At 42.4% G+C, this 23,425-nt stretch overlaps 1 pseudogene; it reads right to left on the bottom strand.

Annotated features, from left to right (window-relative positions):
- Positions 1-282: 282 nt before the first annotated feature.
- LOC126032207 (glycosyltransferase 8 domain-containing protein 1-like) overlaps positions 283-23,425 on the bottom strand; it is a 53,691-nt pseudogene continuing 30,548 nt past the window's right edge.

The following is a 23,425-nucleotide window of genomic DNA, read 5'->3' as shown; positions in this document are numbered from 1 at the left end:
AAGTTTTTTAATAGATCCCCTTTTTTTGCCTATTGACATGGAATAAATTTCAATAATGCTTTCTTTGAGTCTCAAAAATGTCATGGTTTTGTGGGCCTGGAGAGATAGTAAAGCTTGTAGGGTACTCGCCTTACACACTTGGGTTTGATCTCTATCATCCCATGTGGTTTCCCTTGGCCCAAAACAAAACAAAAAATGCCAAGGTTTTGTAAGAGTGAAAGTCCAGTAGTTCCAATGGAGCCTAAAGGCCAATTAATTTAGATTGGCCAATCTCTTTGAAGCCTAAAGGCCAGTCACAGTGATGAGTTGAGAAAGAGCATTATGATGGCTACCAGCCAGCGGGTTGAAAGGTTGGAAGATGGTAGATGGCAGACCCATAACTTTAGAGCAACCATCTAATCTGCAGTATCAAGGAGGGGGGAATTTTATAAGGAGAAAACTAGGAAGAAATTGTGGGCTACAGATTCACATGTGCAGAATGAACAATAAAATTTTTTCATGAGTTGGTCCTCTGAGGCACATGCAATCTTATCTATGAACCTAAACAAAGTAAAAGGTTAGACGCTTGCAGGGAAGGATATAACAAGGATAAAATGTCCTTGTTTTTAGGCCTGGGGGCAAATCTGCCAGGGGTGACTTTTTGGTCTGATATAATCCCCACAGTTATTTATATACAAGTTGGAGTAGCAAATCAAAAGTAACTACTTCCTATTGAAACAACCCCTTTATCTCTTTTCCTATAAAGTCTTAATAAAAGGGGGAGGATTTTTTTTTTTTTTTTTTTTTTTTTTTTTTTTGGCTTTTGGGCCACACCCGGTAACGCTCAGGGGTTACTCCTGGCTATGCGCTCAGAAGTCGCTCCTGGCTTGGGGGACCATATGGGACGCCGGGGGATCGAACCGCGGTCCGTCTCCTAGGCTAGCGCAGGTAAGGCAGGCACCTTACCTCCAGCGCCACCGCCCGGCCCCTGGGGGAGGATTTTTTGATGACAAATAGAATTCTTCTATTTGTTTTGTTTTGTTTTGTTTTGGGGCTATACTTAGATGTGTTCCAGACATGCCTTATTCTATGATCAGGCTATTGGGCTCCCCATGCCATAATTCAACTACAGGAAAAATGGGTCTGGAGCAGGTTACTGCAAGAAATAAAGCAGGGGCCCAGAGAGATAGCACAGTCAGGACCAAAGGTGGTTGGTTCGAATCCCGGTGTCCCATATGGTCCCCCGTGCCTGCCAGGAGCTATTTCTGAGCAGACAGCCAGGAGTAACCCCTGAGCACCGCCAGGTGTGACCCAAAAACCAAAAAAAAAAAAAGAAATAAAGCAGGCCACACTTTTTTTTTTTTTTTTGGTTTTTTGGGCCACACCCTGTGACGCTCAGGGGTTACTCCTGGCTATGCGCTCAGAAGTTGCTCCTGGCTTCTTGGGGGACCATATGGGACGCCGGGGGATCGAACCGCGGTCCGTCCTAGGCTAGCGCAGGCAAGGCAGGCACCTTACCTCCAGCGCCACCGCCCGGCCCCAGGCCACACTTTCAAGAGAAAAGCATGACTGGGTGGGAAAAGAGTAGAGAGTGGCAGACAAAAAATTTATATTAAGCTAGTTCCATCTAGGTAGGCCTTTTACATGTAGAAAAGGGATAGGTAAAGGAGGGGTAGAAAGCCAGGGAAAGGCTTTGTTTTGGAAAAAACAAGTTGTCATATAACACAGGACTCACACTGGCAGGCTTGGGAGACTATATGAGGTGGTAGGACTGAACTCAAGTCATCGGTATGCAAGACAAGCTCACTTATCCACTGTACTATCACTCTGAGCCCAGAGACATTCCTCTTTTATTCCAGTCCTTCTAGTTCCCTAGGTAAGTTGTTCAAAAACACTGGGTGCTGACTCAGTTGTTTCCTACTGAATGGAGTTATGTGAGGTAAGAGTGTGATAGAAAAAATTGACCTGTGATAGGAAAATGTCCCAGCAAAAATCAACTATATTCTTTATTTTTTTTGTTTTTGTTTGTTTGTTTGTTTGTTTTTGTTTTGGGGTCACACCTGGTGGTGCTCAGGTATTACTTCTGGCTCTGTGCTCAGAAATTGCTCCTGGCAGGCTCAGAGGACCATAGGGGATGAAAGGAATTGAACCCGGGTCCGTCCTGGGTTGGCCGCTTGCAAGGCAAATGCCCAACCGCTGTGTTCTCTCTCTGACTCCAAAAATCAACTATGTTCTAACCTCAGTGCTCCTCCCATGAACAAAACTTTATGCCAAAAATCTATTTGGGGGAATGGCAGGTATTTGCACATTTTTTTAAAAATATATTTTCTTCTTTTAAATCCTGATATTAGATAGATCAGTCCATGTGAAGCATTTTTTCTAAGTCCCTTTGGCAGGGGCGGTACCATATTCACTAATGCTCAGAGGTTACCCTGGCTCTGAGCTCAGAAATCACTCCTGGCGATACTTCAGGGACCATATGGGATGTCAGGAATCAAATCCAGGTTTACTGCATGCAAGGCAAATGCCTTACTCATTGTACAATCCTTCCAGTTTTGTGTCTAAATTCTTTTTTGGGGGGGGGGTTTGGGCCACACCCGGCAGTGCTCAGGGGTCACTCCCGGCTGTCTGCTCAGAAATAGCTCCTGGCAGGCACGGGGGACCATAAGGGACACTGGGATTCGAACCAACCACCTTTGGTCCTGGATTGGCTGCTTGCAAGGCAAACGCCACTGTGCTATCTCTCCGGGCCCTGTGTCTAAATTCTTGATTAAAGAGAGAAAATATTAACTAGGATTAAACTGGCAATCTAGACCACAGCTCCAAGAACTGCAGATTCTACATGTCAGTCAAAGCAACTCCAGATGAGAGGTGTTGCAAGATTACTCATGTCCTCAGGCATTCAGGAGAAATGCACAATCACTAGTAACCTCTGCTGTCTGTGTTAAATTCTCCATATCTAACTTACTTAGATGGGACCTGTCTGAATTGTTCATTAATGCTAGTCAACTAAAAAGTACAGGAAAAACTAGTTTAGAAAGCCACAGCTAGATATGAGAAAAATTAAAGATTCATTCTAGACTAAAATCTAAAGTTTCAAGGACAAGAGCAATAATAGTACAGTGGGTAGGGCATTTACTTTGTACCTGTCCAACCTGGGTTCAACCTCTGGCACCACATGTGATTCCCAAGCCCACCAGGAGCAATTCCTGAGTGCAGAGCCAGAAGTAATCACTGAGTACCTCTGGGTGTGGCCCCCAAACAAAACAACACTAAATTTTTTTTAAAAATACAATAATTTTAAAAATAATTTAGATGGGGCCGGGCGGTGGCACTAGAGGTAAGGTAGGTCTGCCTTGCCTGCGCTAGCCTTGGACGGACTGAGGTTCGATCCCCCAGCGTCCCATATGGTCCCCCAAGCCAGGAGCGACTTCTGAGCGCATAGCCAGGAGTAACCCCTGAGCATCACCGGGTGTGGCCCAAAAACCAAAAAAAAATAAAAAAATAATAATAATAATTGAGAACCTGAATATGATCACAAAACTGCAAATAATTGAAATAATTAATGCAAATAATTAATTCTCTCCTTCCTTGTTAAACTACTAAATAATTATAGTAATAAATTTGTTTCAAATAAATATGGTCAGTGATTCTGTATGACACATTATCTGTAATTATATAGATTCCTTTAATCTGCAACATTAGGTTGAACTTATATGGCCTCTCAGGGACCAGGAGGTCAGTCTCTACTGACCATTGCTATCCAGACAGGAATCTGAAATTTTTCTTAGCACAAGATAGCTTCTCCCAGGAAGCATGTTACTGTACTTTGCAAAATACAGGTCAGTGATTTTCAGTTCACTTAACCCGAAGAGTTTTCCTAGATTTTTTTTTTTTGGGGGGGGGGGGGTTCACACCCAGCAGTGCACAGGGATTATTCCTGGCTTCAGGCTCAGAAATTGCTCCTGGCAGGCACGGGGGACCATATGGGATGGCGGGATTCGAACCGATGACCTCCTGCATGAAAGACAAATGCCTTACCTCCATGCTATCTCTCCGGCCCCAAGTTTTCCTAGATTTTGAAGGAGAAAGTGATTAGGAAAATAGAATCCAGGTCACATTCAAACAGGCTAACTTCAAGCAAGCTAACACAGAGAGCAGGGCAGCCAAGGAGCTTCTGAGTCTAGAAGACAAAATATCACCACAGAGTACATTCAAGATGCTCATAAGGGGGCCAGAGAAATAGCATGGAGATAAGGCATTGCCTTGCGTGCAGAAGGACAGTGGTTCGAATCCCGGCAACCCATATGGTCCCCTGAGCCTGCCAGGAGCAATTTCTGAGCATAGAGCCAGGAGGAACCCCTGAGTGCTGCCGGGTGTAACCCAAAAACATAAATAAATAAATAAACAAACAAATAAATAAATAAATAAATAAATAAAAGATGCTCATAAGATGGCCCTAGTCTTGCTTTGTAACTTTGATAATCTGGGAACCTATCCCAGATGTGCTCAAGACCCTGAGGTGTTCCAGACCCTGCTTTGAAAATAATCAACTTTAGAATTTCGGCTTTTATCTTTTTTGTTTGTTTATTTGTTTTTTGGGTCACTCCTGCAGTGCTGGGGTGGGGGTGGGGGTAAAGGGTAACTCCTGGCTCAGCAGGCAGAAATTGCTCTGGCAGGCTGGGGTACCTTATGGAATGTGGGGAATCAAACCCAGGGGTCCATCCCAGGTCAGCAGCCTGCAAGCAAATAAATGCCCTACCTGTGCTATCTCTCCAGCCCTGGAATTTCTGCTTTTGTTCTCCAGTCATTCCCTCTCTCTCCCTTCCTGTACCCCTCCTCCCTCCTTCACTCCCTCTCCCTCTCTTTTTCTCTCCTTCTCCCTCTCTCCTCCCTCTCTCTCCCTCAATCCCTTTCTTCCTCCCTCTTCTTTTTTTTTTTTTTTTTTTTTGGTTTTTGGGCCACACCCGTTTTGACACTCAGGGGTTACTCCTGGCTATGTGCTCAGAAATCGCCCCTGGCTTGGGGGGACCATATGGGACGCCGGGGGATCGAACCGCGGTCCTTCCTTGGCTAGCACTTGCAAGGCAGACACCTTACCTTCAGCGCCACCTACCCGGCCCCTCTTCCTCCCTCTTCCTTCCACCCTGTCTCCCTACCTCTTTCTCTTCCTCCCTCACTCCTTCTTTCTCTCTTCATGCCTCCTTTTCTCTTCCTCTCTCCTCTCTTCCTCCCTCCCTGTCACCCTCCCTTTCCTTCCTACCCTCTCTCTCCCTCCATCCCTCTCTCCCTCCCTCCCTCTCCTCCTCATTCTCTGCCCCTCCCTCCTTCCTTCTCTCTTTTCCTCTTGAGTCTAGCTAGTAGTCTATTTATCTTGCTTATTCTTTGAAGAACCAATTCCTGGTTTCATTGTTATTTAATTGTTTTCATGGTTTCTATGTTGTTGATTTTTACTCTTGTTTATACCATTTCCCTTATTCTAACACTTTTTGAGTTCATTTGCTGTTTTTTGTTTTGTCTTTTTTTGTTTTTGGGTCACACCCGTTGGTGTTCAGGGGTTACTCCTGGCTGTCCGCTCAGAAATAGCTCCTGGCAGGCAAGGTGGACCATATGGGACACTGGGATTTGAACCAACCACCTTTGGTCCTGGATCAGCTGCTTACAAGGCAAACGCTGCTGTGCTATCTCTCCGGGCCCGAGTTCATTTGCTGTTATTTCTCCAGATTTTTTGTGATTTGTGTTTAGGTTGTTGATTTGAGCTTTTTCTTCTTAATGTAGGCCTACATTGCTATAAATACCCCCTGTCATACAGCTTTTACTGTATCTTACAGATTCTGATAGCTTGTATTATCAGTTTCATTAATTTCAAGGAATGTTTAAATATCTTCTTTGATTTCTTCTTTAATATAATTGCTGTTTAGCAGTAATTTGTTCATCTTCCATTTGTTGGAAGTTTTTACCTTTTTCTTTCTGTGATTAATTTCACTTTCAAGTCATTATGGTCTGAGAAGATATTTTGTACAATTTCTATATTTGTAAATTTATATGTGTTCGAATTATGCTTTAATATGTGTTCTATCCTGGTGAGTGTTCCATGTGTGCTAGAGAAGAATGTGTGTTCTTGTTTGGGGGGATGAAGAGCCTCACATATGTCCAACAATTAATTTCTTTCAGTTCCTCATTTTGGAATCTTGTTTCTTTATTGCTATTTTTCCTGGTTAATCTGTCTAGTGATGAAAGTGGAGTATTGCAGTCTATTGTGTATCCATTAATGTGTTTCTTTAGGGGTTTGCTAGAAACGTCATTAACTTATTTTTTTTTATTTTTATTTTTTTTTGGTTTTTGGGTCACGCCCAGCAGCGCTCAGGAGTTACTCCTGGCTCCACGCTCAGAAATCACTCCTGGCAGGCTCAGGGGACCATATGGGATGCCAGGATTTGAACCAATGACCTTCTGCATGAAAGGCAAACAAATGTCTTACCTCCATGCTATCTCTCCGGCCCCTCATTAACTATTTTGAGCCTTCTTTTAGTGCATAAATGTTGATGATAGTATTTCTTGATCTATTACTTCCTTAAACAATAACTAATGTCCATAACTGTCTCTAATTATCTTCTTTATATTGAATGCTATAGGATTTTTGTTTTGACCTATATCCTGCCCTTCTCAGAGACTATTCCTGGCTTTGTACTTAGGAGTAACCCCTTGAATTGCTCAGAAACCATTTGTGGGGATAAGCATCAAACTTGAATTAGCTATGTACAAGGCAAGAGCCTTACTCGCTGTGTGTGCCACCTCAAGTTTTTGCCAACAGAATTCACCAGCAATGTTGTTAGATACCTGTAAAATCACTTTATTTTTTCCTTTCACCTTTTCTGATTTAATTAGCACAAGTACCCTTAATTACATCAATCCTGACCCTCTGTAACTTGGTCTGATTTCTTGTACAAAATTGCAAGATGAGATGAATTTTAAGGGTCATTTAGTCCTCATTATCTGTAAGATAAAAATAAAATTCCTTGAGCTGGTGAGACCACCCCAGGCACCATGTTTCTAACCCCTTAGACTGTCGGGTCTGGTAAAGCAGGATAGCAGCGGAGAATTATTACCAAGCAGTCAGAAAAGATGTTCATTGGAGTCAGATTTCTCTGCCATTCCTCATTCTTCTCCATGCTCCCTCTCCCTCGCCCAGCCTAAAACCAGACTGCCTTTCTTTATTCAAACTCCCAATCCCAGGTGGAGGAAGGTCAAATCAGTTACAAAAGCAACTATCCAATGGGCTTTCACATCTCAAAGGAGAGGTTAGGGGAAAAGGAAGTTGGGAGAAAACCTTTTTAGGTTTTTACCTAGGCTCACCTTACAAATACCCAAAAGATTATTTTGTCACTTTGCTATCAGAATTGAAACCTTTTTCTTTGTTGTTTTATTTTGATCTGTTTTTAGGCCACACCTGGTGATGCTCAGGTGATGTTAATGGGCACTCAGAAAACACAGCTGGCACTTCTTGGGGGGAGGGGGTGTCTATATGGGTTACTAGGAGTCAAACCCAGGCCAATCACATACAAAGCAAGCATACCCCCTACCTGCTACGCTTTCTCTCTGTTCCCTCAGATTGAAAACTTTAAAACAAGACATTAAGTGGTCTCTTTGTTAAGATTAATTTTAATTCCTTTTTTTCCTGCTTTCCCTGCTTTCTTGTTTTATTTGGGGGGGGTTCCTTTTTTGGTTTGGGGGTCACATCTGGCAATATTCAGGAGTTGTTCTTTGCTCTGAGTTCAGGAATTACTCCTGATATTGCTTTGGAGACCAGATGGGATGCTGGGGATTGAACTCAGGTCAGCTGTGTGCAAGGCAAGTGCCCTACCCACTGTACTGTCTATTTGGCTCCTTAATTTTAATTTCTAAAGAAGTATTGCCTTTGACACTTGAGATAAAGCCTTAATAATATAACTGGCTCCCAAATTATCTATTACAAACACAAGGAAACAATATGTTGTCATAAAGTGATTTTTATTTTATTTTACTGGGGGGGAGGGGTATTGGACCACACCAGTGATATTCAAGTTATCCCTGGCTCTACACTCAGAAATTATTCCTAGGGGCCGGCGTGGTGGCGCTAGAGGTAAGGTGTCTGCCTTGCCTGCGCTAGCCTAGGACGGACCTAGGTTTGATTCCCTGGCATCCATATGGTCCCCCAGGCCAGGCGCGATTTCTGAGCTCATAGCCAGGAGTAACCCCTGAGCAGGTGTGGCCCAAAAACCAAAAAAAAAGAAAAAAGAAATTTCTCCTGGTAGTGATCAAGGGACCATATAGGATGCTGTGAATCAAAACTGGATTGGCAGCATGCAAGAAAAACAACCTACCCACTGTACTATTTTTGCTCCAGGTCTAAATTTCATTTTATTAAAGAACTCTGATTTACAATGTTATAGATAGTTGCGTTTTAAATCTATAATATTCTAGCACCAATCCTACCATCAGTATCAACTTCCCTTTACCCGCATTTTCCAGGTTAACTCTCAGCTCCCTAGCCTGACACCTTGTCAGGTAGAAAATGCTGATATTTAAGTTTAATTTAAGTTTATAGGATTTAAAAGTAGAGTGGTAGAGGCAGGTAAGGCAGGAGGTAGAGGCAGCGAGGAGAATCAGTGTCTTGCAAACCAGGTCTGTGCGGATTTTTTGTAGAGGTTTTGTGTGTGTGTGTGTGTGTGTGTGTGTGTGTGTGTGTGTGTGTGTGTGTGTGTGTGTAGAGATTAAGGCAAAGAAGGACAGAAGAAAGCGGTCTCTATTGGCAAAGTAGGTGCAGAAGATATAAGGGCTTGACTCCCATTTTCACCAAGAAAATTGAATAGCTTGCTTCATGCCTCCTTGACAACTTTCAGAATCCTGCCCTTGTCTATCTATGATATGTAAGGGTTAAATTGCAGTTTTTGTTCTGCTCTCCCTGTACCTTTCGATGCATTGTTATAGTGATGGGAATGTTAGAAACCTGAGCAAGTAGCTAAGCACAGGTAACCAGGGAGGCAGCCAGAGGCAGGAGTGCCACTCAGAAGTGGCCAATTCCAGGAACTTGGCAGAGATGAATAAGCCATGAATTCTAAGCCAGATCCATAACAGAAGGGCCTGAACCTACCTGTTACCTAGGAGGGAAACTGAAACAATTAGTAAATTAATAAATGTCTCTACAAGATCTAATATAGAATAACATTCCCAGCAACATTGTTGTTAGTCCAAAGATTATTATCCAAACATTATTATCCCAAAGATTCCCAACAACAAGGATCCCCCATCAGTCCTGTATTGTGCCCTTCCTGCTTCAATGTGCCTCAATGTATTGTAGTAGAGCAACAAATTGAAAAACTCCATTCTGGGGGCCGGAGAGATAGCATGGAGGTAAAGTGTTTGCCTTTCATGCAGAAGGACGGTGGTTTGAACCCTGATATCCCATATAGTCCACTGAGCCTGCCAGGAGCGATTTCTGAGCATAGAGCCAGGGGTAACCCCTGAGCGCTGCCGGGTGTAACCCAAAAGCCAAAAAAAAAAGAAAAGAAAAGAAAAAAAAGAAAAGAAAAACTCCATTCTGTGAGTCCTTTTATTCTTTGTTTCACCACTGCTATGATTGCCAGGAAGTGCCCTGCTCTGGGCAACAATTTTAGGTAATTACTCGTTGAGGTTCATCTTGACATTAAGTAATTGAATCTCCTTACTTTCTCCCGGAAGATGTTTTCTGTATGATTAAGAGAATTCCGTTACTACATATCAATGCCCTTTCAGCCACTCATTGGGCAAGATTAGATTTAATATTCTGAAATTGAAACCGGCATGAAGACCAACATTCGACAAAGACAAGTATCCTTTTCCCAAAGCCTACAGATAAAGATCATTTGTACTCAGTTTATACTTACACTTAAAATAAGGACTGTTTATTCTCATTTTGTTTTTCCCCAAAGCCTAACCCTTTATTTACTTCATTTATTTTTGTTTGAGTGTTCCTACTGTAGCCTTGAAACCAGACCTTCATGGTTACAATTTGGTGAAACCAGAGTGGGACGTACTGCAGTGATGCTCTCCACCTCTGGTTGTCAAACACTTGGTTAAACCCCTCAAGCAACAAGATTCTGCCTTGGGAGTCTGCCTCTTTTTTTTTTTTTTTTTTTCTCACCTCCCACTAGCTGCCACTCCTAGCAGATCATAGAAATAGACGGGGGCGTATAGTCCATAATGGTGTGTGTGGCAATTTCCATGTCTGAAAATGAGAAAAACCAGCTTTGTAGTACACACACCCCCATCCCCATTCCCCCCCACACACACCACATATTCTCTTTCCCCTTCTTTTGGCCCTATTTCCCTATGGACCTGAGGTGATTTATTTATTTTTTTTTATTTTTATTTTTCGGGCCACACCCGGTGACACTCAGGGGTTACTCCTGGCTCTGTGCTCAGAAATCGCTCCTGGCTTGGGGGACCATATGGGACTCCAGGGGATCAAACCACAGTCTGTCCTAGGCTAGCGCCAGCAAGGCAAACACTTTACTGCTCTGCACTACTGCTCCAGCCCCCTGAGGTGATTTTCTGAGCACCCTCAGTGGGAATGGAGAAACTGAGGGGTTTTACCCAGAATTTTGACTGTGTGTGACTACTGTTTTCCTTCCTTCCTTCCTTCCTTCCTTCCTTCCTTCCTTCCTTCCTTCCTTCCTTCCTTCCTTCCTTCCTTCCTTCCTTCCTTCCTCCTTCCTTCCTTCCTTCCTTCCTTCCTTCCTTCCTTCCTTCCTTCCTTCCTTCCTTCCTTCCTTCCTTTCTTTCCCACACCTGGCAATGCTCAGGGCTTACTCCTGGTTCTGTGCTCAGGATTCACTCATGGCAAGTTTAGAGACTAGGGTGCCGGGGCTTGAATTTAGGTCAGCCACATGCAAGGTAAGAAGTGCCCTGCCCACTGTACTATCACTCCAACCCCTATGTGGCTATTCTTGAGACAATTATTTCCCTGAAAAGGAAGTGTATGTTAGGGCCAAGGAAATAGTTGAAAGGACTGAAAGCATTATTTATCTGTCTGAGAAAGGACTGAAACATTCTTTAAGGGACCTGGTTTCAGATGTTCCTTAAGTATTGCCAGGAGTGATACTATCCTCACCCCCATTTCACCCGTCAAGCACAGAGCTAAAAATAGACTTTGAAGCACTGTCAGGTGTAAACCCTGAGCACAAAATTTTTTTTAAAAATTAATTAAGTAGGGGCCCGGAGAGATAGCATAGCGGCATTTGCCTTGCAAACAGCCGATCCAGGACCAAAGGTGGTTGGTTCGAATCCCGGTGTCCCGTATGGTCCCCTGTGCCTGCCAGGAGCTATTTCTGAGCAGACAGCCAGGAGTAACCCCTGAGCACTTCCGGGTGTGGCCCAAAAACCAAAATAAATAAATAAATAAATAAATAAATAAATAAATAAATAAATAAATAAATAAATAAATAAAAATTAAGTAGTTCTTAAGGGAGAGAGAAATAGAATGGACTGATGAGGGTATAGGATGAGAAACTAGGAAACTACAAAAACTAAAGATCTCTTCAAAGGGTCAAACTCAGCCAGTCAAGTATATGGTTTGCATGTAGGAAACCTGAATTCACTCTGCCACATTATAAATACCACCTCGATCCCTTGAACACCATCTAAAGTCGTGCTGAGTTTGAACCTGAAAGAGCTCAAGTGCCTCAAACAAACGAATTTTCTATTCCTGACTTTTCCTAAGATCTGTCTGTAGTGGACTTCAGAAAAATCATAAAATGGAATTCTTTTTTCTCCTATTGATTGAAAGGACAGAGGCTGGTTTCTTAATCTTGAAAATAAATTAATAGCAGTGAGGCCCATACCCAAGTTCAACAGGAATTGGTTGCCTTTGTCTTAAAAATTAGGAGGACCAGAGCAATAATAGAACAGTGGGCAAAACATATGCATTGTACATGTCTGAACCATGTTTATTTTTTTGATAGTTCAGATGGACCATTTTTTATACCCAGCACCCAATATGGTCACCCCCAAGCACCATCAGGGGTGATTTCTCAGTACAGAGCCAAAAGAAAGCCTTGAGCACCACCAGATGTGACCCAAAACCAAAAAAAAAAAAAAAAAAAATTGGGGGCGGGGAGGTTAGATAGTACAGAAGATGGAACACTTGCCTTGAACAAAGCTGAACCATGTTAAATACCTAGCATCCCATATGGTTCCCAAATTCACTAGGAATTATCCCTGAGCACAGAACCAGGAATAAGCCCTGAATATTGCAAGGTAGGGCCCCAAAATCAAAGCAAACAAAATATTAAGATATAATTTATAAACATTAAGGAGAAACCTCTTGAAGCAGATGTAAATAACTATTGAAATTAAATCAAATACATTTTTGCAAATATTTGAAGCTCAGAAATTGGGGGGTCACACCCAGCAGCGTTCAGGGGTTACTCCTGGCTCTATGTTCAGAAATCGCTCCTAGCAGGCTGTGATTTGGTCTTGTGGAGTCTAGAAAATGACTCCCAGAAGTCACATATCAGTAAATGACCTTGAGCTGGGGATTTCTCAGAAATCGAAACTGGTAGCAAGCAAAAGTCCACAGCAAAGGAAGATGGGGGGGCGGGGGGGAAGGGGCCGCCGAGAGCAAAACAGCAGCAGTGGCAGTGGCAGCTTCTTCTCCAACTAAGAATCTATCTTTTCACCTCGGGAGCTGGTTGGCAGATGGCTTGAGCGGGAGGAATGTTCTGTTTTCTGAGGAGTTAAGAACTGAGGATAAAAATGGTTAAATGGGGGAAAATAACAGATGAGGGGTGAGAAAGTGAAGGGCTAGAAAATAATTTGTGGGGCTGGGAAGGTGGCGCTAGAGGTAAGGTGTCTGCCTTGCAAGTGCTAGCGTAGGATGGACCAAGGTTCGATCCCCCGGCGTCCCATATGGTCCCCCCAAGCCAGGAGTGATTTCTGAGCGCATAGCCAGGAATAACCCCTGAGCATCAAATGGGTGTGGCCCAAAAACCAAAAACCAAAACCAAAAAAAAAAAAAATAATAATAATTTGTAAGGTGGTAAGCAAAGAAGGGAAGGAGGGGTTATATACAACAGAAGGAAAGACAATATGCACCATACACAGACATTATGTATATTACAGATGAACATTAGACAGACATTAAGGTGTCCAACACATTCATGTGCACACATACCCAGACGGATTGATCCATAGGTTACAGTTGAAAAGATGATCCAGGTGAAATGGGACAGAATGTTTAAAATATATAAAGCCAGCAAGTCAGATGTAATGATTTTCCATTTTCTAGACCAATCATGATTGGTGAGGGTAACCTTTACTGAAGAAAGGAGTTTCATGGGTTATATTGTGTATAGAGCATTCTTAAAAAACAATCATAATTTTCAAGTCTAGAAAGCTAAGTATGGTAATGAGCACTGTAAGAGGAGTCTACACCATGAAATATCATCTAGTGGGTATTGAGCATTCAGCTTCCTTCCTAAAAGCAATCTAAAATCATGAGCATTATGGTATAATGGTGAGCTAACTGAAATTGTAAACAAATTATGATAACATACTCAACGAATGAGCTCTGTAGCAGGAGCTCATGGCCTGCAGTTGCATATTCCATTGTTTTTTTTTTGTTTTTTTTTTTTTTTTGGTTTTTGGGCCACACCCGGTAACACTCAGGGGTTACTCCTGGCTATGCGCTCAGAAGTTGTTCCTGGCTTGGGGGACCATATGGGACACCGGGGGATCGAACCGCGGTCGTCCAAGGCTAGTGCAGGCAAGGCAGGTGCACCTTACCTTTAGTGCCACCACCCGGCCCCGGCATATTCCATTGTTATCTGTGGACATAAACATTGATTATATTAGCAGGAATAATCAAGTAGAAAATAAATAGGTTAGAATTTTTGTCAGGACAATATTTGGTAAGCACTGTCTTCTGAGTCTAAGATAGTATAGTATTGCAATGTAGAACTGGGGTGACTAACCTATATCTCCAGGTACCATTGAGGACAAAAAGATCAAGGAGTTATTATAGACAAAGTAAAATTAAGACATTAAAACTTCTTATAGAAAGCACTATAGTGGGAGTCCATGGCTTCCAAATGCATTCTGCACTCATTTCTGTGGATAAAAGCATTAGAACATTATTATAGTCATCTATAAAGAGCAATTGATTGGATACCTGCTCTATCTAATCAGCTGTATTCATTCTTGATGGAAGAGTTTAACCCACTGACATTTAAGGAAACTATTGACAGAAAGGACTATTGTACCATTATATTGTGTAAGGTTGTTGTTACAATTCGAGATTTGTTTTGTGTAATTGCTCTTTGAGTAGTTCACTTAAGGTCAGTTTGGTTAACATAAATATTGCGAGTTCTTTTTTGTCTGAGAATGTTTTTAACCCTCCCTCTCATGTAAATGAGAGTTTTGCTGGGTAGTGGACTCTAGATTGAAGGTTTCTTTCATTCAATACAGATACTCCTCACTTAACAACCTACCTGTTTAGTAACTGCTCGCACTTACGACCATCTCTTTATTGTTATTTTATTTTAAATATCCTTTTTTCATCTTGTATAGCCAGTGGTCCTCCAGCTATGGCCCATGGGCCACATATTGTATTTGTATCTGTTTTGTTTCTTCATTGCAAAATAAGATATATGCAGTGTGCATAAGAATTCGTTCATAAGTTTTGTTTTTACTATAGTCAGACCCTCCAATGGTCCGAGGGACAGTGAACTGGCCCCCTGTTTAAAAAGTTTGAGGACCCCTGTAAAAATGTACACTGTACTGTGGGTTTTTTTTTTCTTTTTTTCGGTTTTTGGTGATGCTCAGGGGTTACTGCTGGCTATATGCTCAGAAATAGCTCCTGGGACTCTGGGGTATCGAACCTAGGTCCGTCCTAGGCTGGCAAGGCAGACACCTTACCTCTAGCGCCACTGTGCCGGCCCCAGTACTGTGGTTTTTGTTGCTTTAATGTACCTACTTTACTAACTTACTTTATGTTCTGTAATATGTTGCAGTACTGTGTGTAAATTACACAACCTATGCAAATTAAAACAAGTGGAAACTTTCAGTTTGATCTTTCTCGTTATTTTACTGTACTACTGTATACAGTACATGCAGTTCCTCACTTAACAACCAATTTGCTTAACGACCAAGTCTTTGAAACGGACCTTAGGAGGAGTAACTTAGAGGAGTAACTGTAGTTTGAATATATAACGCCACTCTTTTCTTGCCTCGATTGTTTCAGATTGTTTCCTTTATACTTGAGAATTTTTTTCCCTTACTGCTTTTAAGCATCGATCTCTCTATTTTTGCCATTTGGATTATTAAATATTTTGGTGTTGTTCTGTTATGATCTATTTTGTTTGGCACTCTTTTTACGTCTTGGCTTGATAAAGAAACCTCTTTCCCAAGGGTGGAGGAAGTTCTCTGCTATTATTTCCCTCACTACTTGTTTTTCCCCTTTTGGAATTCCTATAATTGGGAGATTATTTCTCTTGTCTTTGTTCATTAAGTACCTTACATTTGCTTCCAGGTTTTGTCTCTCTTTTTTTGACTTCTTTATCACTGCTGGCTTGTAATTTGTCTTAAAGGTTGTCTCTGCAATTCTCCACTTATGTAATTCTACTATGATGGCTTGCTAACATGTTTTTTTAGTTCCTTCAGTTCCATCTGTATGGATTATCTCATCTTTTGAAAGAATTCTTTGAGTTGGTTGAATTGTTCATCTTTAGATTTCTTTTTTTTTTTGGTTTTGGGGCCACACCTGTTTGATGCTCAGGGGTTACTCCTGGCTATGTGCTCAGAAATCGCCCCTGGCTTTCGGGGACCATATGGGACCCTGGGGGATTGAACCACAGTTCGCTCCTTGGCTAGCGCTTGCAAGGCAGACACCTTACCTCTAGCACCACATTCCTGGCCCCATCTTTAGATTTCTTTTTTTTTTTTTCCTTTGGTTTTTGGGCCACACCCGGCGTTGCTCAGGGGTTACTCCTGGCTGTCTGCTCAGAAATAGCTCCTGGCAGGCACAGGGGACCATATGGGACACTGGAATTCAAACCAACCACCTTTGGTCGTGAATCGGCTGCTTGCAAGGCAAACGCTGCTGTGCTATCTCTCCGGGCCCATCTTTAGATTTCTTAATTTTGCAGTCTAGTGACTCTTTGATTTCCATTGCTAAACAATTAAGTGTTGATTTTAGATTCTCATCTATAAGGTTCAGGCATTTGGGTGGACTTGGAAATTTGCCAGGATTTCTCTCCATATTCTCCACAGTAGAAGTCTTCTTTAGCTTCCTCACTGATCTTTGCATTTAGTAGTTTGGAGTGCTGGAGTATGAGGATGTTTAAGAAAGTGATCTATTGAATTGTTTGTATTAAATGTGGCTTAAGGTACATCTTCTTAGAGGTTATTTTTCTAAACTAGCAAGGTTGTCTAAGTATGATAAAAATATTGCATTCTAGTTTATTGATTTGTTCAGCTGGTCTTTGAGCTGTATATTTTCTATTTTTTAATTTGTTTTTATTAACATCTTTATTTAAACACCTTGATTACACATATGATTGTAGTTGGGTTTCAGTCATGTAAAGAACACCCCCGCCCCCTTCACCAGTGCAACATTCCCATCACCAAGAGAAAGAAGTGCTAGATCCAGTCTGCCAGGAGTCTACGTAAATTGAAATGACTTCTCACAGATGCACTAGCATCTGCATGATTTGGGAAAAAGAGGACTGAAAGAGGATTTCAGTAAGGGCACTAAAACCCAAATGGAAGCTGAGAGAAGGCTGGAAAAATGGCCCTGTTTGAGCTTGGTGGAGGGGATTAGGACAGGTGCCTCCCTGTTCCTGCCCAGACACAGGCCTGACAAAGGATCAACAATAGCACTGGGACCAGAAGGAGGCTTGGAAAAGACCCAAAAAAGGCAGCCCCATTTGCATTTGGTAGAAGAGATTGAGATGTGAGGTTCCCTAAATCCCTCTCTGACACAAACCTGGCTGGCCCCAAAGGGCAGATGAACAGTGATAGCACTGGAACCCAGAAGGAGGCTCATTGCTCCAGAGTTTTAAGATAACAACAGTTTATCCTCAGTTCACACTTCTCCCAAATGTCTAACCCTTATTTTTTTTAGTTTTGCAGACAATATGGAGGATGTCTCAAGGAATCAGTTGATAAAGGGGTTTTATGATTTATTCTGGCTTCTATGATCTGCAAAGTAACCTTCCCTTTTCTTTCCCTATTAAAAACTTCCTTCATGTGACCCTGCAGAGGAGATGGTTGCTTCCAACAAGTTGGCTGATTGTTACGAAAGCTCTTTCTCAACCCATTACCATATCTTATGATTTATTGGCATCTGAACTTCAGTAGAACTAAAATATTACAAAATCTCAAACTCAAGGGGTTAGAGAAATAGTATAGCAAGTAGGGCCCATTCCTTGCACAGGGAAAAAAAATTTAAGTTTGAGCTCTAATACCCAAATTGGTCTCCTAAATCCCACTAGGAGTCCTTCCAAATTCAGAAGTAAGAGCTGAACATTCCCAGAAGATGAAGGAGGAGGAGGAGAGTAAGGAGAAGGGAGAAGAGGAGGAAGAAGAGAAGGAGGAGAAGGAGACAAAGGAGACAGAGAAGCAGGCTCAAGTCACTTATGATGTAAAGAAGTCATATATTCATTCAGGAGGAGATTGGGGAGATAGTGCAAAGGACTAGAGAACATAATTTACAAACAGTATCCCTAGTCTAACTGCCACTTGGAAATACTGGATAATGTTGTATGTAGAATATGAAGAAAAAGAACAATAAATAGACAAGAGCCAATGAAAACAAACTTCAAGATTATGCTAACAGAGATATGGCTGCCAATGAAGGAGGAGTAGGCGTGGGGCAAGAAGAGACCTATGGACAGTGGTAGCCAAAGACATTGGCGTTTTGGTGGTGAGTGTGGTGTAGTTGTAATGTAACCCTAAAACAAAAGCCATTTTAATAATTTTATCACAATGAAAACAAATGAGATCTTAAAAAGAAAAAACAAAAAACCCTCCCAGGCATCACAGGCACAAGAAACTATTGTCTAAAGTCAAGTTGGGTGACAAAATGATATTACATGGTAAGGTGTTTGCCTTGCATTCCATATGATTCCCTGAGTCTTCCAGGAGTCACTCCTGGATGAAGAGTCAAAAAAATAACCCCTGATCACTGCTGGGTGCGGCCCCCAAAACCACCACCCCTCAAAAAGAAAAAAGATAAATTAGCAATAAAGTTAAAAATGTAGAATGGGAGGCCAGAGAGATAGCCTGGAGGTAGGGCATTTGTTTGTATGCAGAAGGACGGTGGTTTGAATCCCAGTATCCCATATGGTCCCCTGAGCCTGCCAGGAGCAATTTCTGAGTGTAGAGCCAGAATAACCCTTGAGCACTGCCGGGTGTGACCCAAAAACCAAAAAAAAAAAAAAAAAGTAGAATGGAGGGGGGTGGCGGAGTGATAGTACAGTGGTAGGGCATTTGCCTAACATGCAGCTGATCCAGGACAGTCCTGGGTTCAATCCTCAGCATCCCATATGGTCCCCCGAGCCTACCAAAAGCAATTTCTAGGCACAGAGCAAGGAGTAACTCCTGAGTGTTGCCAAGTGTGGCCCCAAAAAGTTAAAAAAGGAGAATGAGTGCAACCTCCTGTGGGAGACCCCCCGACCCTCGGGGGTGTGGAAATGAAGGTTGCTAGTCATTCGCGGGTTTGCCCGAGCAGAACCGACCTGTAAAGAAAAACTTGAGAAGTTAGTAAAAAGGGCCCTCAAGACAACGCATGCTGTTCAAAAAAGGGATTTATTGTCGGGGGGGGGGGGGGAATCAGCTTTTAAGGGCTGAAATATGTCAGAGGGTGTTACAAGTTTTCCACCAATTACAACTGTGAGCACTCATTAGCATAAGCTGGGGGCAGGTAATAGGGAGGGGCAAAGAGGTAGACCTGAGCACATGTTTATACTAAGAGAGTTTATATAGAAAACACAAGATCCAAACAGAGTGCCACAAATTCCACTCAGCAAGCACAAATAAAACATCAGCTGTAATCCTAGTAACCTTTTGCTAACACAAAGACAAGTGGCTCTATATTTTTCTTTCTGGCTGGATGTATTGAGCTGCTTTGAATTACTTTAGTATTTGTCTATTTCCTTTGTTCTCAAGGCATGGGCGCCTTTGGTCACGTGGGTGACCAGATTAGGAATTACTGAGGTGTCCTATGTTCTAGGTTTCATTAGCTAGGCTCCCCACAAATGAGTCAGTCAAAATTGACACTCCTCATAACAGCTGGCAAGAAGAAACAGAGGTTTCCTCTTTTACTGATATAGCTGGCATGGGTGCTCAAGTTCTTGTCTTCAAGCAATCAAGAAGGAAAGAAAGTAATTGGAAGTCTAGTGGACAAATTTAGAAAATAATTTAATTTAAGGGTAGAAATGGAAAAGCAGTCAGGAAAGTTTTCAAATTATGAGAAGGTCCTTCTGAAACAAAATTCCAGAGAAAGGCAGAAATCTTTTTCGTTTTATATTTTTTTAACAAAGAGTTGGTGTGGATGTGCCTTTCTTTACTGAGTTCCAAGAATGTGAACCATTAAAACAGAGTGAGGATGCTGAGATGAATATCTTCTGATGTCCTGTGGTCATCTAGATTACTCTGTCATTTAGACTATTTGGCAGAGCCTAAGCCATCTAAGTTATCAGGCATTTAAGTCCACCCTTGTGACATTCCATGCCAATAAATTCTTCTTTGGGGGCTATACTCCTAATCTCTTCCTGTGTACTCCCCTTAGGTCCACATCACTGATATGGTGGTTGAAATTATGTGAGTAATTTATTCACTCACATAATTTCTGTGAATATGATGTGTGCATGTTACTATTATGTGAGAGATACTTTTAATATCCTTTTTATTTTTATTTATTTATTTATTTATTTTGTGTTTTTTGGGTCACACCCGGCAGCACTCAGGGGCTACTCCTGGCTCTACGTTCAGAAATTGCCCTCGGCAGGCTCAGGAGACCATATGGATGCTGGGATTCGAAATGATGACCTTCTTCATGAAAGGTAAACGCCTTATCTCCATGCTATCTTTCCGGCCCCCTTTTTTATTGTTAATATTCTTGATGTATGCTTCATGATTTTCCAGTCTAGAAGAACATAGAGGAGGACAGGATGATTTTTTTTTCAGTGCCCATCACACGCATGTAAATGAAGGCAGGTTAAAAAAAAATAGCGGGGGCCGGGCGGTGGCGCTAAAGGTAAGGTGCCTGCCTGGCCTGCGCTAGCCTTGAATGGACCGCGGTTCGATCCCCCGGTGTCCCATATGGTCCCCCAAACCAGGAGCGACTTCTGAGCTCATAGCCAGGAGTAACCCCTGAGTGTTACCGGGTGTGGCCCAAAAACCAAAAAAAAAAAAAAAAAAAAAAAAAAAAAAAATAGCGGGCCGGTGAGGTGGCGCTAGAGGTAAGGTGTCTGCCTTGCAAGCGCTAGCCAAGGAAGGACCACGGTTCGATCCCCCGGCGTCCCATATGGTTCCCCCAAGCCAGGGGCAATTTCTGAGCGCTTAGCCAGGAGTAACTCCTGAGCATCAAATGGGTGTGGCTGAAAAAAAATAGCAAAGAAATAAAGAGGGGCCGGCGAGATAGCATGGAGCTAGAGCATTTACCTTTCATGCAGAGGGACGGTGGTTTGAATCCTGGCACCCCATATGGTCCCTTCGAGCCTGCCAGGAGCGATTTCTGAGCTTAGAGCCAGGAGGAACCCCTGAGTGCTCCCGGTATGACCCAAAAACCAAAAATAATAATAATAATAATAATAATAATAATAATAATAATAGATAAATAAAAAAATAATAAAAAATACTGGGCCAGGGAAATACTACAGAAGGTAAGGCTCCAAACTTGTATGCAATCAACATGGGTTCTATCCTTGGATACCCTGCGTGCACCAAGAGTGATCTCTGAGCACAGAACCATGAGTAAATCCAACCAGTAGTGACCTCCAAATAAAACAAAACCTCTCTCTCTCAAAAAAAAAAAATAGCACCATGATATTGAAACTGGCCCAAAGAAATTAGCAACAGAAAACCCCTAGACAAGAAAGTTGCCCTTGTCTTATTCTCCTCTCTTCTCACAAAGCTAAAGATGAGGACATGTTTCTCAGTGGCTTGTGGGTAATATGAGGTGTGCTTCAGGAGAACTGCATGAATGAATTCAATATTCTGGAGCCCACTGATCTGCTACCCATCTATTTTTTTTCCTGTTTTTGTTTTGTTTTGTTTTGTTTTGTTTTTGGCCACTCTTGGCAAAGCTCAGGGCTTACTCCTCTCTCTGCAATGAAGAAAATACTCCTAGGATAACAAGGAAACAATACGAAATGCGATGTGTAAGGCACACACATGTGTAAGGCAAGAGCCCTACCCGCTGTACTTTCTCTCCAGCACTTCTTCTCTCTTCTTTCCTTATAAAAACCTCTTCTTGTAATGGTGGTTGCTTTGAGGATATGAGTTTGCCATCTTCCACCTTGCAGTATGTTGTCATAAAGATCTTTACTTATCTGTCATTGACTCTCTCCTTTGGTTGAACCTCAAATGGCAGAGGGACTGAACCGAATCTTCATGGTTATAATTGGCAAGCCACCCAAGAACAGAGTACCCTTTAATAAGTCAACTAACTTTAGAGCAAGAAACTTCCAGAAATAATCTATGGTTGATAGACAGAGCCTCTTTGTCCTGGAGACTGGCTCCTCTCTCTCTCTCTCTCTCTCTCTCTCTCTCTCTCTCTCTCTCTCTCTCTCTCTCTCTCTCTCTCTCTCTCTCTCTCTTTCTCTCTCTCTCTCTCTCTCTCGTTCTCTCTCGCTCGCTCTCTCTCTCTCTCTCTCTCTCTCTTTCTCTCTCTCTCTCTCTCTCGTTCTCTCTCGCTCGCTCTCTCGCTCTCACTCTCTCGTTCTCTCTCTCTCTCTCAAACATCTCCCTTCATGTCACAGAAACAACTGGGGTTAAGTTAAGACTGTGTCCCCTCTGTTTCTATAAATAAGGGAAAGTCATCTTAGGTGCACATCCAAGAAATTCCCTTCCTGTATCTACCTTTGCCCCATTATCCCTGTATATATTTTGGGCAATTCCGTGGGTACTTTCTTTTTTTTTTTTTTTTTTTTTGGTTTTTGGGCCACACCCGTTTGACGCTCAGGGGTTACTCCTGGCTATGTGCTCAGAAATCGCCCCTGGCTTGGGGGGACCATATGGGACGCCGGGGGATCGAACCGTGGTCCTTCCTTGGTTAGCGCTTGCAAGGCAGACACCTTACCTCCAGCGCCACCTACCTGGCCCCTCTGTGGGTACTTTCTAGGAATGGGAATAGTTATGGACTTTTACCCTTTTTGTGCATTGATTCATCTGTCCATTATGTGTGATCACTTATGTGATCACATATTATTATTTCTTTTTTTTAAGGGGGGCCACACCCAGTGATGCTCTGGGGTTACTCCTGGCTATGTGCTCAGAAATCGCTCCTGGCTTGAGGGACCATATGGGATGCTGGGGGATCGAACTGCAGTCCGCCTAGGTTAGCATTTGCAAAGCAGACGCCTTACCGCTCTGTGCCATCGCTTTGGCCCTTATGTCTATTATATCTAAAAAAAATGATGCAATGAGAAAAGGAAATTCTGATTTAAAAACAACCTTGCTACTTTCGAGAACTCATTAGATATTGTGGGATATAAGTTTTGTCTTTTCTGTAACTTAGAGGAATCTCAAAGAATCAAATATTGGATGGCTTAACAGTAGGTCTAGGTTCCAAGAGAGTTAAGATTTAGAAAACTTAAAACTAGAAATATATTGAGTTTTTTTGTTTCTTTTGTCCTATTTTTATTTTCTGTTTTTGGGGCCATACCCATTGTTCTTCAGAAATTATTCCTGCCTCAGTGTTTGGAAATCACTCCTGAAAGGCGTGCTTGAGGAATCCCATAAGTATGATTCCAAGGGGTCAGAGAGATAGCATGAAGGTAGGGTGTTTGCCTTGCACGCAAAAGGATGGTGGTTTGAATCCCGGCATCCCATATGGTCCCCCGAGCCTGCCAGGGTAATTTCTGAGCATAGAGCCAGGAGTAACCCCCAAGGACTGCTGGGTGTGACCAAACAAACAAACAAAAAGAAACCAAGAAAAAACTCTGGGTTCCAACAATGCTCCCTTCAAGGAAGCTCTTCTCTGGGAAGCTGAACTGAAGAAACAGAGGGTAAGAGCTGAAACAAGTGATGCATGAGATGTGCATGTCTTCAAATTGGGGACCTCTGGCTTATCCATTTTTTTGTTTTGTTTTTTGTTTTTTGGGTCACACCCGGCAGTGCTCAGCGGTTACTCCTGGCTCTACGCTCAGAAATTGCTCCTGGCAGGCTCGGGGGACCATATGGGATGCTGGGATTCGAACCACTG

This window comes from Suncus etruscus, chromosome 16 (genome assembly GCF_024139225.1).
Source record: "Suncus etruscus isolate mSunEtr1 chromosome 16, mSunEtr1.pri.cur, whole genome shotgun sequence".
Lineage (NCBI taxonomy): Eukaryota > Metazoa > Chordata > Mammalia > Eulipotyphla > Soricidae > Suncus > Suncus etruscus.
The sequence above is the reverse complement of the archived record's forward strand: the minus strand, read 5'-3'. Positions and strand labels throughout refer to the sequence as shown.